The sequence below is a fragment of the Amblyomma americanum genome, chromosome 1 (genome assembly GCF_052857255.1).
Source record: "Amblyomma americanum isolate KBUSLIRL-KWMA chromosome 1, ASM5285725v1, whole genome shotgun sequence".
NCBI classification, from domain to species: domain Eukaryota; kingdom Metazoa; phylum Arthropoda; class Arachnida; order Ixodida; family Ixodidae; genus Amblyomma; species Amblyomma americanum.
This window is the reverse complement of record NC_135497.1, coordinates 485096618-485111400: the sequence shown is the minus strand read 5'-3', so window position 1 is coordinate 485111400 and position 14783 is coordinate 485096618. Positions and strand designations below refer to the sequence as shown.

The window sequence follows — 14783 nt, the reverse complement described above, 5'->3', positions numbered from 1 at the left end:
ATGGGGAATGTTTGCCTGTGCTCAATTCTTTCTCCTTTCTGTCTGCAGCGGTCACAACCGTAATAACCAGTACCAGTTGGTGCATTTGACATACGAACAAGCTGGCGCATCACAGATCACTGCAGCAAGTGAAACACTGTGGCATACATCTTTGATGATGACACCAGAAGCTTCCAGACTTTTCATTTCTTATAAAGATGGTCGCAAAAATTATTCAATATTTGTAGGGTTCTTTTTTGCCACAATAGATAGAAACACCAAATGGTCGGCTGTCAACTGCATTCGCCACTGAACACAAAAAAAACCCAGAAGCCCAGCGAAGAGCTCTTGAATATCGGCAATCCGTCGATGTTCACGTGGAGTTCAACGTTATTACCTGCAACATCGCGAAGACCGTTCTTCACTCTTTCAATCATTTGACTTCGTAGGCCAAAATGCCCGTAGTCGATAAGAACATCAGCTTTTCGCTCAGTCGTCAGTAACGTGCGAGCGTCACGAGGTAGCAGATGGACAAGGCGACGCAAAAGCAGACCGAGGTCATTGACTGGCGAATAGGTGAGTGAATGCTTCCGAGCTATGTCCGCTAGCTCTCGTGCAGCATCTGTCGTAGAGGGGCTTGCTTCTGTGCTTTCTTGCGCGATAGACGGATCCTCCTCGGACGAACACAAATATTTGGCACTTTCTTCAGAATCGGCTGGCAAGTGAGAGCATTCAGAAAAGCCGATTCGTCCTGCGGATGCTTCAGAGCATTCTTTGGGTCTTCTGCGTGTGCCCGCATTGTCGGCATCGATTTCTTTGTCTTCGCGTGCCGTCGTGGAAGGCCCAAGGTCACCCTCGGTGGGGGAGAAAATGTCGCGGTAAAAATTCGCTGACCTCCCGGTTCAGCCGCCGGTATTTCTGCCACTTACTGGCCATTCCAAATGAGAACAAGTGCGATCGAGAAGACTCAACCGGAGTGCGCAACGAGCTGGAGCTCTTCGAAGGTAGGTTAGTCAAACGGCTCTACTGCTCCGCCGGCTCAGCGGTCATCGGCTTGCGCGAAAAAAGAAAGTGGTAGAAGCGGAAGTGGTGGAAGTACGCGTGGGTGGACTGAGGTACCTGGGAAGCGAAGGTAAAGCGACACAATTAAATTCAGCTTTTGGAATGTTTTCGTCAAACATGATGACAAGAGACGTTAGTGATCACTTCCATTAAGTTAATGGAGCTACTACTACTAAATATTTTCTTCCACCATGACTGTATCTGGGTTACTAGAGGAGAAAGCTGGCAAATATTCACAGTGCTGGGATCCAGACAAAACGTGCATTGTTTATGCTCACAATTAGAGCAAAATTCAGATCACGTTCAATAAGTAAATCGCAAATTGTAGGCTACTTAAAGTTCTTCAGTGATACATGTGTTTAAAGCCCCTCCATGACGTTTTCTGGCGACCAGAAACTGACCGACGATTACGGTACTCGGCAATGCTAAATTTGATCGCAGCTCTTCAGGTATTTAAGTTTTGTGTTTGAAGCAGGTTTTCTGTGACTGATTGGATCAAAAACGATGTAAACGCGTGAAAAGTACATCCCCGAAATGAGGTCGGAAGATCCTTAAATGTGCATGGACAGTCGATATTTGGACGCTGGAATCCGTCTACTTTCGCTTTTCTACACGGCGCTCGGTGATTACTGAACGTCTTCTCAAGATTACTGTGTACAGACAATTAACATTCACACGAAAATATTTTTTCCATTTCCACCTCGACTGTTACAAAATTTTTTAACTCAAAACACTAAGATGACGAGAGCTTAAACACAGGAATGTGTTTTGTGCTTCTCTGTGTTTCTCCCACGTTACGGCAGTTTTGTGCACAATATTCGTTCATCCCACCAATGCATGCACTGAACCTGGACTCTTATATGTTGTTGAACATTTATAGCACAAGAATGGTTGGCTATATATAGCTAATTCACTGTCTTTCATTCTTCTTTGTTAAGTTTCCGAACACCGAATGCACAGTGTGGTCACATTTGTACAACTTGCAATATGTGGAACATGGCCTAAGGCGCGAACTCATAAGGGCCTGGTGTCGCCTCTTTATATATATGCAGCCGACCACCGTAGGTTGTGCTCGGCTGCACGGCAGCGAAGCTATAGCAAGAAATCACGATTTGAAAGTCAGTACCTATTGTTTGATTGGAACTAAGGTGCCTTCAGAGCGCACAGATATATGAACAAAAATATGCCCCGGAAGGTATGACTGAACATATATTTTATTGAGACGCTTTGGTATGTCGATGCCAGCCAGATCAGTATCACTATACGGTCTGCTGTTCTTGCACCGCCGGTCTGGGTCTACTTGCACCGCCGCGGTGGCTGACGCTGGGCTACTGACCAGAGTACCCAGGTTCCAGCCCGACCACGGCGGTTGTGTTTCGATGAAGGCGAAACACAAAACGGCATCAGTCCTTGAAGAACGTCCGCAGGTGGTCGAAATTATTCCAGAGCCCTCCACTACGGCGCCTCTCTCACTTCCACCTTCCTCTCTTCCCTTACATCGCGGTTCAAGTGTCCACGTAGAATTGAGACAGATACTGAGCTTTCCTTTCCTGAAAAAGCAATTTTCGTATCACTGGTCTACTTCTCGTTCTTTCCCTGACCATGGTAGTACACTATAGGCAGTAGTTCGTTTGTTTAAAGGAATATATAGAGAGCTTTTTTAAAGACAAGATAAAAAAAAAATCGCACGGAGAGCAGCGCACAGGACGACCAGTGTCGTGCCGTGTGTCTGTCTGCGTCCTTCTGCTGGTTATATTTGTTCGAAACATGTAAACAATGATAGGTGTAACGTTATGAGACCGGAAGCGGCAATGTAGGTGAGGGAACAAACGCAGATTATTGATATCCTAGTCGAAATCGAGAGGATGAAATGGGCTTGGGCAGGGGATTTAATGCGCAGGCAAGATAACCGCTGGTCCTTAAGGGTAACGGAGTGGATTCCAAGAAAAAGTAAGCGTAACAGGGGGCGGCAGAAGGTTAGGTGGGCGGATGAGGTTAAGAAATTTGCAGGAATAGGGTGGGCGCGGCCGGCAAAGTACAGGTTTAATTGGAGAGGCCTTTGCAGTGGGTGTAGTCAGGCTGATGATGATAATAGAGAGAGAGCTTTTAATTGCGTGTTTCATTCTTTGAAATGATGCGTGAAGCAAATTACTATACACTGAACACCATTTGGCATTCGCCATTCATTATTAAACCGAGTGCGCTAACAGGACGTACACAGGAAACTTGGAGACAGAGGAAAGAAGCGCAAGTTGTCCCCAAGTTTCCAGTGTACATCCTGTTAGCGCACGCTGTTTAATAGAGATGTACCAACTAGCCCGTCAGAAAGTTCTACTCGCCATTCATATGTTTCGATTTCAACAGCGGAGTGGTGAAAACAAGTGTACGTCGTCCAAGATGAGTACTGGTGATGCTAGGAATGAAAAGACTGCGGTGTAATCACGTCTTCGTCATTTTGGTTTACTACATCGCTAAAATGTCTTGCGCATCACTAACAAGAAGAAAATATGCAGCCAAAATTTGGTGTCTGCACTCAATGCCGCAGCCAGACACATTCTTTCCTTCTATTTGGTGTTGCTTTGATAAGCCACCACTACCAGGCCAAGAAACCTTAGACGCCAGCAAATAACTAATATCATCATAGGATTTCATGACAATGGTCATCCAGATTAAGAAAGAAAGCATTAAAAATGATTTCAGAGAATGGTCATCATACAGTGAAGTCATGGTGGCGCCAGCGACTGCTCTGTTTAAAAAGAGTAAACATATCATCTATTCACATATAAAAGGTTGGAAGACCGAAGCGCCAGTGTCATTCCGTGGCAGAATATAACCCGAATAATGACGGGGATAAATACCTTGCTGAGAAATTTGTACAGAACATTTTGCGTCACTTTATGCCGATAAATTAAAATACTGATGGAAAACTAGATGCCAAAGGAATTCTGCTGGCAACCGTTTGGTCTTCAGTGTCCAGCGGTAAGGAAACAAACCGGAACTTCTGGCCCGGACTACTGAGCGCAGTGACGCGTAAAAACACGGCTCGTATTTGAAATTTCTTGCCCGTGTGCTCGCCGTGCCCGTGTTGGAGCTTGTATTGGTGCGTGCAGTGCGTGCAGTCAAGCGTGAAGCGCCAGCTTTGTCAGCTTTATCATCCATTTTGTGGAAGACTGCTCTCTAAGGCAGGTAAGTAAATTTTTGTTAGTCCTAGCGTTGGTTTTCAGTAGCCCCTGGGGATGCCACACTTGGAAATGGGTTAACACGCATATGTATGTATATAAAGGCTGCAATGGAGCTGCGCCGCTGCGCTCGAGTGCCTGGCTCACGTGGTTAAACTATCAGCTTGTGTGCAATTTGTAGTTATACATAAATCTCTCTTGCACTTCTCGGGTGCATTATGACTAGCGTTGTTTGCATGCTGACAATCCTAACATGTGACCACCGCCTTGCTGTCAACCGTGGGCTCTGACAACGCGGTATATTGCCACAGTAGTGCCGCGTTTTGCTTTGAAGCGGTTGGCCGTTTTCTACATTTGTCGAGAGCAACGATAACTGATCTCTGAGCAGTTGGAAGTCTTTGGAACGGCATTCACGACGTTGGTCCAGGATCGCTGTGGGTTTCACGTCAAATGTTAAGCGGCTACTTAGACGTTTTACATGGTTTGCTGGTAATGCAAGGAATGTTTGCATATAGGCAATATGGCTTCGCATTTTTTTTTCTCAGAATTTCGCCGCGGTGGCTCAGTGGTTATGGCGCTCGGCTGCTGACCCGAAAGACGCGGGTTCGATCCCGGCCGTGGCAGCTGAATTTCGATGGAGGCGAAATTCTAGAGGCCCGTGTACTGTGCGATGTCAGTGCACGTTAAAGTACCCCACGTGGCCGAAATTTCCGGAGCCCTTCACTACAGCGTCCCTCATAGCCTGAGTCGCTTTGGGACGTTAAGCCCCCATAACCCCTATTTTGAAGCCTAGTAGTCATGCTGGACCATAGTATCCCTGTCGAGAACGTAATTTTTTAGCGAGTGTGAATACGCCATACGCGTGTAAAAGTTTCGCGAGTGTCGACAAGAGCAGTGTGGAACGAGTCAAGCATAAGCTTGCTCTACATACTTATGGCTCTACCTTGCATCATTGCGTTTCAGAAAAAGGAAGAGGTCAAACCCGCAGTACCTTTTCTGCGTGGTAGCGTTCACGAAAGAAATGGATTCAGTCGGTGCAGTGCCGACTAACTGACTGACGAAGTCAAGACTGAGATGCTTGGGGCCACCTCAAGGCACTACAGTCTGCCATTGAGGAGATGGCGAGGAAGAGGGTAGAGCCACTACTGGACTGGCAGCGATGCCCTTGTAGGGTGTTGGAATATGGAGGTAGGAAAAGAGATTTGCTTTCGAGAAACTCACAACATTCTTTTTCAGTTTTTTTTCTTCCCTAGTCACAGAGTTGAAGAAAAAAGTTAAGTTATGGACTTCAATAATGGTGTCTTCAACTGGTCGATCTCGCGATCCGGTTAGAATCTGGCAGAGTGGGAGCCACTCTCGCTCTGAGCGCATAGTGAGACTAGTCAAGTCGAATGGTAAGCGGGTTTTTAGAGGGGAAGCGCAGGGGCAGAAGGGGGACGCAACTTCCGGAGCCACTACGCGGCACCGCTGCTGGTGTCAACAGTAGCCGCACGTAAGGTCCCTTGATTACCTTTAGCCGCACGTGGCTGCACACAGTTTGCATCGCGGTCGCCGCTTAGCCTGTATCGATCGCTACGCCAGCTTTACGTCCCAAGGGACGCTCATTTTTCGAACCTCGCCTTGTGGAAAGCACTGTCGTCCTCGTCTGAGCTGCTGCTGGAATCGCTGTTGTCATGCGACAGCAACACAGGCCGCGTTCCTAGCGTAGTTATCCGGCATCTTTTGGACATTTTGCCTCACACAGCGCGGCACCCGCTAAACACAACACAGCAAGGATGCTACTACTGCGTAAAAAGCCTACACTTGCTTCTGCCTACGCGCAGGGGACGCCGAGGCCTCGCACCGCTTTTGCGAAATAGCGCAAGTGGCTCTGTCACGTGGACTCATCTCGGAGCCGCTCCGACTTTTTTCTCGGAGCGCGTCAGAGCGCTCTGAGCTGGAGGCGTGCGCTCAAAAAGAACCAGCCGAATGTTTCGACCAGCCGAATGTGCGGTCGCCTCTCAGAGCGCTCTAGAGCGATCTAAACCGACCAGTCGAAGACACCATAAATGTTGAAGATATCGCAGAGCAGTAGTCGCCTTCTTGAAGTGTAAACACGCGCAAAAACAAGCACATCATGATTGCATGGGGGTAACCAGGAGTGTTTCTGCATTTATCCCATTGCAACTAACAGTGAACGGCAAGCTCTACATCAGGTAACCAGGCGTTTGTCGTGCAAGTGCAAGAGGACGCGTAGCACTCGAAGCTTGCATACTCAACACCAGTAGCTTCATTCCGGGTAGGAGGTAAATATTCTCAAATCAGAGATATAACTGCCGCAATGAAAGAAGCAGCTAGGAGGACATTTAGGCTAAAATCGAGCACATATGCGAGAATTAAATGCCCAGGGCATATCTAAGAAGTGGTGCCACCACTCATGCTACCAAAGCGTATCAACTTCTTTTCTTTGCTGCAACTCATACTGGATTAGGGGTGCTAACGCAACCGCGTCATATAGTCAAAACTGCTAGGAAAATATTGTAGGGTCAATTCTTTGAGAGAAAACAGATAGGATCGAATCAGTCTCACTGTGTCCTGAAGAAAAAAAATGTACTGGGTTACTGGGTGCATCTGGCATGCCTTTAGCCTGAGCTTTCAGATCGCATAGACGTGTCTTAAATATGAATGTGCTGGATCTGTAGGATGTATTTTTAGCCACAGCCGAAACTACGATCTGAAAAAACAAGATGCCTATGTCTTAGATTTCAAGTAAGCAATATTATTGCATTTGAGCCTTGGAAATTCAACCCATTTAATATTGTTAAGCTGGAACAAGAATTGCTTGCTTTTTCGTGATGAATTTGTGGCTGTTTGTTCATGACAATAAAAAATATCCCACAAAAATTGGGCTGGATTAAGTTAATATCCACATCGTGATGTCTTGTACATGACAAAAAATAAGGCACACAATTTGGACTACATTAAGTTCAAATCCACATCACCATGTCTTGGATATGTAATTGGGAAGGAAGACCGAAGTGAACTTCAGATGCAGTTAACAAATGGCACTGTAACCCCTGATATCATAATAATGTAGTTAGCTGGTTATTAATTCATTTGTAGGGGTTTTTTCATTTTATCAGCAAAAGAGAGAGTAGTCGAGGTATCGAAGCTTTCTATGTTCATTTGCACTTTTCTATTTTGCATGTACCTATTGCAGATTGCCTGTTACCAAACTTTCTGCCTAGTTTAGAATCCAGGAAACCACCTTTTTATTCATTACAAACCGCAGGCTAGTTGCTCAGAAGTATCACCCACAGTGCCATATACCCAAATGTTATTTCTTTCGTCCCTTTTGATTGAAATGTTAATAATGCAACAAGTCACCTACTGGGAGCGCATTCTCAATGGAGTTGTAGGCATGGAGAATACTTTACAAAGAGAGAGAGAGTCTGCAGTTTTCAAAAATTTGTTTATTGCCTGAGTCCTGAACTCAAATTACTGACAAATTCCGGTTTCTGTAAGTCATGAGTTTCTGCGAGGCAAGCTGTGTTGGAAACCAGCAGTGTTGGTATTAGGTTTAGTGTGCCACAAGTGTTACTTAAGTATACCCCTTGATGCTTTCCATGCCTAATTTTGCTGCCTTGTATCTCCTACAACCTAGTCTCCTATTTGAAAGCCTGCGAAAAAATGGCACTAGCCGAACAGACTTCACACTTGGAGTCTGCAGACTCTAGTGACAAGGATTGGGTTTCGCCAAAAATGGGTAAGTCTTTTTTCCGTATTAAGTTTTGTGCATTTATCAAAATTTGCTTAAGTGTAGACTGTAGGCGCTATAACGGGGACTTAGGTTAATACTCAGGCGGCGGCGAAACCACGGCGGCGACAGACTCTCGTCTCTTCAGGTCAGCATGCGCTCGCTCTGAGTGATGACAGTGCGGCTAGGATGATGCCCTTCTTCACAATGGCCCCAGAGAGAAAAGGAGCCATTCTGGTGCGACCCATGGTGCCGACAACACAACCGGGTCATAGTACGGCTTCAGTCGTTGGACATGCACAGCCTCGCCATCATGTCGGCGGAGATTGCAGACGGTGGGAGGGGCTCACGTGGCTCACAAGATAGTTCACGGAGGATGTGCGCTCCAGGACGCAGTAGGGGCCATGTATTTCGAAAGAAGTTTCTTTGATAGGCCAGGGGCAGTGGAAGGGATCCAGAGCTAGACGAGTGAACCGGGTGGGAAATCCGGATCAAGCTGACCGTCGTCATGGCGTTGTTTTGTTACCCCGCACCTCCACCAAATGTAACGGGGGCTTAGGTTAACGCTCAGGCGGTGGCGAAACCACGGCGGCGACCGAGTCTCTCGTGTGTTCAGGTCACCAGGCGCTCGCTCTGAGCGATGGCTGTGCGGCTAGGATGATGCCCTTCTTCTTCTTCTTCTTTTTCTTCTTCTTCTTCTTCACCTTCTTCTTCTTCTTCTTCTTCTTCTTCTTCTTCTTCTTCTTCTTCTTCTTCTGCTTCTTCTTCTGCTTCTGTTTCTTCTTCTGCTTCTGCTTCTTCTGCTTCTGTTTCTTCATAGCGCATATATATAATGCAGTGTAGTTGTTTACAAGCCAAGAAAAAGCTGCAGATGCCTTTAAAAGAGGCTTTTCAGCCATTTTGTGACTTTCGTGATGTCGCGCTTAATCCGAGTTAGCCATGGTGAACCCCTTTCTGTGGAGAATACCTGAGGAATCTATGATTTTCTAATGTAACGTTAATGTTTAACAGCCTCCGAAGGGAACAGCAGTTTACGATAGGTAGCGAGGCACTGGAAGGGGTAAGGGAATACGTCTACATAGGGCAGGTAGTGTCCCCAGATCCAGATCATGAAATCGAAATCACTAGACTGATCAGATTGGGATGGAGTGCATTTGGCTCATACTCTGAGATCATGAATGGCAAGTCAGCAGTATCACTTAAGAGGAAAGCACATGACAGCTCTATCTTACTGGTACTCGCGTATGGGGCATAAAGTGATGGGCAATGAAAAGGGTTCAGCTTAAATTGAGATCAACGCCAAAAGCTATGGAAAGGGAAATGATAGGTATAACGTTAAGAGACATCAAACGTGCAGAGTGGGTTAGTGAACAAACGTACGGTTCTGATAATATAGTTGCACTCGAGAAGAAATGGGCAGGGCATGTGATGTGAAGGCAAGGGTAACGGTCTGAATTCAAAGGGAAGGGAAGTGTAGGACGGGGCTGCAGAAAGACAGGTGGCAGGATAAGGTTAGGAATTTTGCGGGGATTATGTGGATGCAGCTCGCACAAGGCCGGGTTAATTGGACGGATACGGGAAAAGACTTTGTTGCTAATGTGGGTGTAGTCAGGTTGATGATGATGAACCGTCTTTCATCTGCCATACCCTGTGGTGTCAAGCTAGCAGGTCTAAGGGGATTATTATCTATGACTTAATGAGAATCCGCTAACACCACTGGCTATAGGGAAGTCCTTTGAGGGGCAAAATCTGCGTTGTTGCCTGAGTTGTATCCAACTATAGTATCATATTGTTTTCTGTGTACAACCTCTGGGTCTGTATGTTACTGTTTTAATGCAGTGGCATCACAATAGAGGGGTGAAGGGTGCATGGCTCAAGGAGATACAGCTGCACCACATGAGTGGGGGGGGGGGGGGCAGTGACAGTGGTTTTGACACTGCACTTGTCGAATGGTCTTATTTAATTCTGTATTAGCTCATTGTTTCATGTCCGAAACTCTCATTCTTCTGTTTCATTTGGTATGGAGACACCACAGAGCAGCAGGTGATTGCGTTGAAGTGACCAAGCCCACACATAAATCATGCGGATTTTGTTTCACACACATCCTTTTCACTACTCCTGCAAATGTTCTTGAGGATAATTCCTGTCTCTGGCATGAGGAGATGGGGCAGTGGGTTCTAACTGGAAACATGAAAACTATTTGAATTCTACTATAGTTACATGTCTAGGTTCTCAGGCCCTGCAGTATTATCTGTTAGCGAACAGACAAAAAGTTTAGTGTTAAAGGACTATAGACACCCAATTTTTGGTTGCTTGTTTTATTGTTTTTAATGATGCACGATACTTTACTATACACGGAGCACCATGTAGTATTTGCCTACAGCTTCTGTATAACTTGTAATCGAATTTCAGCTCACCTGTTTCGGTTTTGGTTTCAACAGCCGAGCGATGGCTTTTACGTCTAGGGCATGTGACTGATGAAAACTGCAATGTTGTCACGAAGGAGTGACTGCAATCCTGGGAGCAGAACGACAGCGAAAATGGCGTCTAAACAAAGTTTTTTTATTTAGGCTGACTTGCGCCCACAATGGACTGAATCACTCGGCGGTGGCACAACAACATGCGTGCTCAGCGGTCGTCGAACAGAATGCCCGCCGCTCTCCGTCGTGCTCAGCGATAGCGAACTTTCTGATAGCGAACTTTCGAGATGAAGCGTGCAAAACTAGTAGAACATTCCGGAACAACGTAGAATCAGCTCTGCCTGGATGCGATCAATCCGGATAAATCTTGTGTCTTGCATCGCAAACAAAGCGATAAAGCGGCGTGCCGGCAGCATTGAAGAATGAACAAACACTGCAAAGATTCGCCGCAATATAATCGCTTCTTCGCCGCTTTGATTCACTAAAATGCTAAAGCCAGCCTACCTCAGAAACAAGAATCGCAAGGAGTGAAGAAGCAGCAATTATATTGCAGTTTTTATCCATCACATGACCTAGACTTGACTTTGACATCATAGCCATCGCTGAGCTGTTCACATCGAAACCTAAACAGGCGAGAAAGAGATCCTATACTATTAAGCGGTCATAGGCAAATATGACGTGGGGATACGTGTATAGTAAAATCTTGTGCATCATAAAACATTGAAACGTGCAACCAAAATTTGGTGCCTACAGTCCTTAAAGAAACAATCAACAGCTTGAAAGCCATGGCAGAAGAAGAAAAATTTCCTTTTTTTTTTCTTAGTCCATACGCAATCTGCGTTAGTGGAGGCATACACTGGGTGCATCCACGCGGTTATTTCCTGACCACTTTTTTTTCTTAGTCCATACGCAATCTGCGTTAGTGGAGGCATTCACTGGGTGCATCCACGCGGTTATTTCCTGACCAGGCTAATACAAAGGGTACTCAATTAGTTGTCTGCCAAAATGCATAAAAAGTATTTAGGAGAAAATTAAACTTTCAACTTATCAGTGTAACCTTCTTGACATTAGCGCGCTAATTTCAATTCACCTCATATGGTTTCTCTTCCAACAGAAATAGATGTGTTGCTTCGGAAGGAGGAAACCTCTTACTGCTTCCTTGACTGCATTATCATCAGGTAATTGTAGCCTTGGCAGAGGTTTCTTCATATTACAGAAAAAAAGTAACCATCGGGACACAGGCCTGCACAGCAGGTTCAGTGGTTGAGCTTCATATTCTTATTCGCAGATAGTGCAGTTTGAAAGACTTGTGAGTTAGGGAATTGTTGTGAAAGAGCAGCAAATTTTCTGACAACTTCCCACAATTTCGCTTTGACTGCCCACACAATGCCTAGGTTTATTTATGAAGCATAGGTGTATCCTGTTATTTGCTTGTGTGGCGTAAAGTTTAGTAAATAAAGACACCTCCTATTTTCTGGATTGCTGTTTGCATAGTACTTCCAACTGACAAAGCTTCATGAAATTTCTTGGAGTTGATGACACTTTTTCTATAGCCTGCACTCTTGTTTTGACTATGGGTCATGGAGTTTGACTCATGTTCCATCTCCCATAACAATGCAAGATTAGACGCCTCCTGGATTATTTTTTTCGTAAGGGCTGCTCAACCCAAATCTTTACTTGGTTGTAGGAAGGTGCATTATGAACGTTCTGGAGTGTTCCTTTCATAGATTCCATTTTTATTCCTTTCTTTGCAAACAGTTTACTTGCAAAATGGGGTTTGCTTTCCATCTAGCCCATATTTCACTGCACTTGCTGTCCCGTCACTTCCAATATTTTAATTAGACTCTGCCGCTAATCTGTTTATTTTTAGACTAGTCACAATCTGCACAAAAAAGCTGAACTCTGTAATGCTGACAGAAGGTACTTCAGTACCCCTTGTATATGTAACAAGCGACATTCTGAAAGTGTTTGTTTTAATAAATAAATATTTGCACCGTGTAATTATTTGTGTAATTTAGACTATTTCCGCTAGCTGTGTAAATTGCCTTGATTGGTTGATTACGTTTTGGTCATTCCTGCCCATATAATCCCCTGTCACACGGGCACCACAAATACCTATGAGAATCGAGTCCTGCGATCGCAGTGCTATCCAAGATCAAAAAGTAGAAGCAACGAAACAAGATAGATGCAGCCAACAATGTTTGAAAACATATTTAAAAAATAAGAATGGTGTCTCTGAGCTTGTTTTTGGTACGCGTGTTTATATTCTATGCCCAGCTTTCAAAACAGTAAAATGGTAAAAGTTTTGCAACAACACTAAGAGCCGCTGGTAGCCATGGCAATAGACAAAACCTGATGCTGCAGGTGAGAGTAGCTGCAGCAGCTCTTTTACAGAAGGAATGAGAATAAATAAGTGTCTGAGGTCGAAGAATAAAAAAAATTCCAATCTTCAATTTTAGAACACTCACTTCAGCCGCCTCAAGGACAACAGCGGGTGCTAAGCCTGAACGACTGTTTCACCTTTGGGCTGCACAGTGTAGCTGCGTCGCTGTGCATTTGAACTCTCAGTCCTTTGGTGAAAAGAGGTGACTTTGCTGGAAAGGCCTGCGAGGAATGCCGTGTGACAGGGGTATAAGCTCAGTTTTCTATATGTCTATGTGGGCCCTATACTTATCACAACTTTGGTTATCCTTGATTGTTCATGTCAGCCAGTACACGCATTTACACATGCTCGGTCATTGTTCGCATCAGTTGGTTGTTGGTTTCTTTCTTGTAGTGCGTGCTGATGTGAATCCGGTTTTTCAGCATAATTTCGAATAGTCCTTCGCAGGTTGCCATTTTACCTTTCCCTACATATTCCTACTCCCATTGCTGCAACTTTCTTAAATACAAAACAATTTTTCCGATTCTTAATCTTTTTTTTACTAACTCTTGGCTCTGGTGATCCTCACTGTCAGTTGCCTCATTCATCCATGTCACAAACACATGTTTAATTATTAGAGCTCCTTTGTTCCAAAGCAATTTCACATGCTGGCTTTCCTGCTTATCATAATATATACATGCAGATATTATGGTATTCATAAGGTAGGCTTTCCATGTGATTGTTTACAGAAATATCAGCCCTATGCTATGTAGGGAGCCGCACACTTATGCGATGCATGCGTTGAGTAGGAGCGGGGAAGAGGGGGGAGGGCACAAGCTAGTTGTTGCAGTAGATGCTGCTGGCCCTAATGACACCGCTGATTTCATATGGGTGATATGAACTGGCGTGCAGTCGCAGCGCTGCAGTATGACATCACTGCCTGCCATTTTTGCAGTGCACATAGCAGACAAGAACTTCTGCTCTGAAAGAATGCATTCTTCATGTGTTGCGTTCCAATTACCGCATGGAATCGATGATCACAGGAGATTTGGCCGGTAGTTGCTGCGCACGACAGCCGCCAGAATCTATGTGATAAATGAATTCCTGTTCAGATGGGCAACTGTGCTGGTTAGCGCTGCTCTAGCGGAGGTCAAAAAACAGGCCTAGCAGCGTCGTGGGCTGAGTTCCATCTCTATTCCAGAATTGAAGTAGTTAGTGAGAGCAGTGCCTGTGTGAAACTGGAGAGCTGGACTTCACGAGCCTTATTATCACCCCATTGGAGAAGTTTTTTTTACACAAAGGTGGTCATAGACTGTTATAGTGGCTGCTCATAAGAAGGCGCAAAACTGAGCTAAGTGTTCTTTTTTATTGTGCACCGTGAGTATGTGGCAGCGGACGCTTGATAGTCCGGCTGTGCTTTATCCAAGCTGTCTCTTTTTTATATTGGCTTCTGTCAGAACAGTGCACTGTGCAGATATTAGTGGCCGAGCTTAAGTAGGGAGGTTGCTTTGCCACATGGTGACGTTCCATTATTGCCCTGATGCAAGCACAGATTTCCGATCATCCATGATGAAAAAAAAATAACACTGCCTGGGTGACCACGACTCCACCAAAAAACGAAGCGCATGCCCAATAACTTCATTCAAGCTTTAGTGTATGTAAATAGTCATTTAGTGTAGCTTTGTCTACACTTGCCTTTATTTATATATTCTGTAAAAATGTTTGATCTAATAAACTTTGACTTCGAAAAAAGCCACGACTGCTTAGATCGCCGGATGTGCGTACAATAAGAGAGAAGTGTGGATGTGAACTGCTGTGCAGAGCATATGCTGAGGCAGTCGACCTCAACTGTGGACAATAAATTTGTCTGTTTTAATTTATGCGAATTGCCTCTGAATGTATGCTTAGATAAATCTTTTAAAATTAAATATTGGTGACATTGAAGGCAGCAGATACAATTAGCGGGAAGCGCCGGTCCAACGCGAACCATTTCCCAAGTAGGTGATAGCATCATTGTCTCTTATTACAATGTTATCGTAGTGTGT

The 14783-nt window shown here is 45.0% G+C and overlaps 1 protein-coding gene and 1 long non-coding RNA gene across 2 annotated transcripts in view; both read left to right on the top strand.

Annotated features, from left to right (window-relative positions):
- Mink (Mitotic spindle and nuclear protein) overlaps positions 1-14783 on the top strand; it is a 258962-nt gene that overhangs the window by 26910 nt on the left and 217269 nt on the right. The window lies entirely within an intron of this gene.
- On the top strand, positions 4150-7947 carry LOC144105088 (uncharacterized). The gene is made up of 3 exons (XR_013308702.1): positions 4150-4227; positions 5184-5408; positions 7864-7947. It is a non-coding gene; the product is annotated as an uncharacterized LOC144105088 (long non-coding RNA).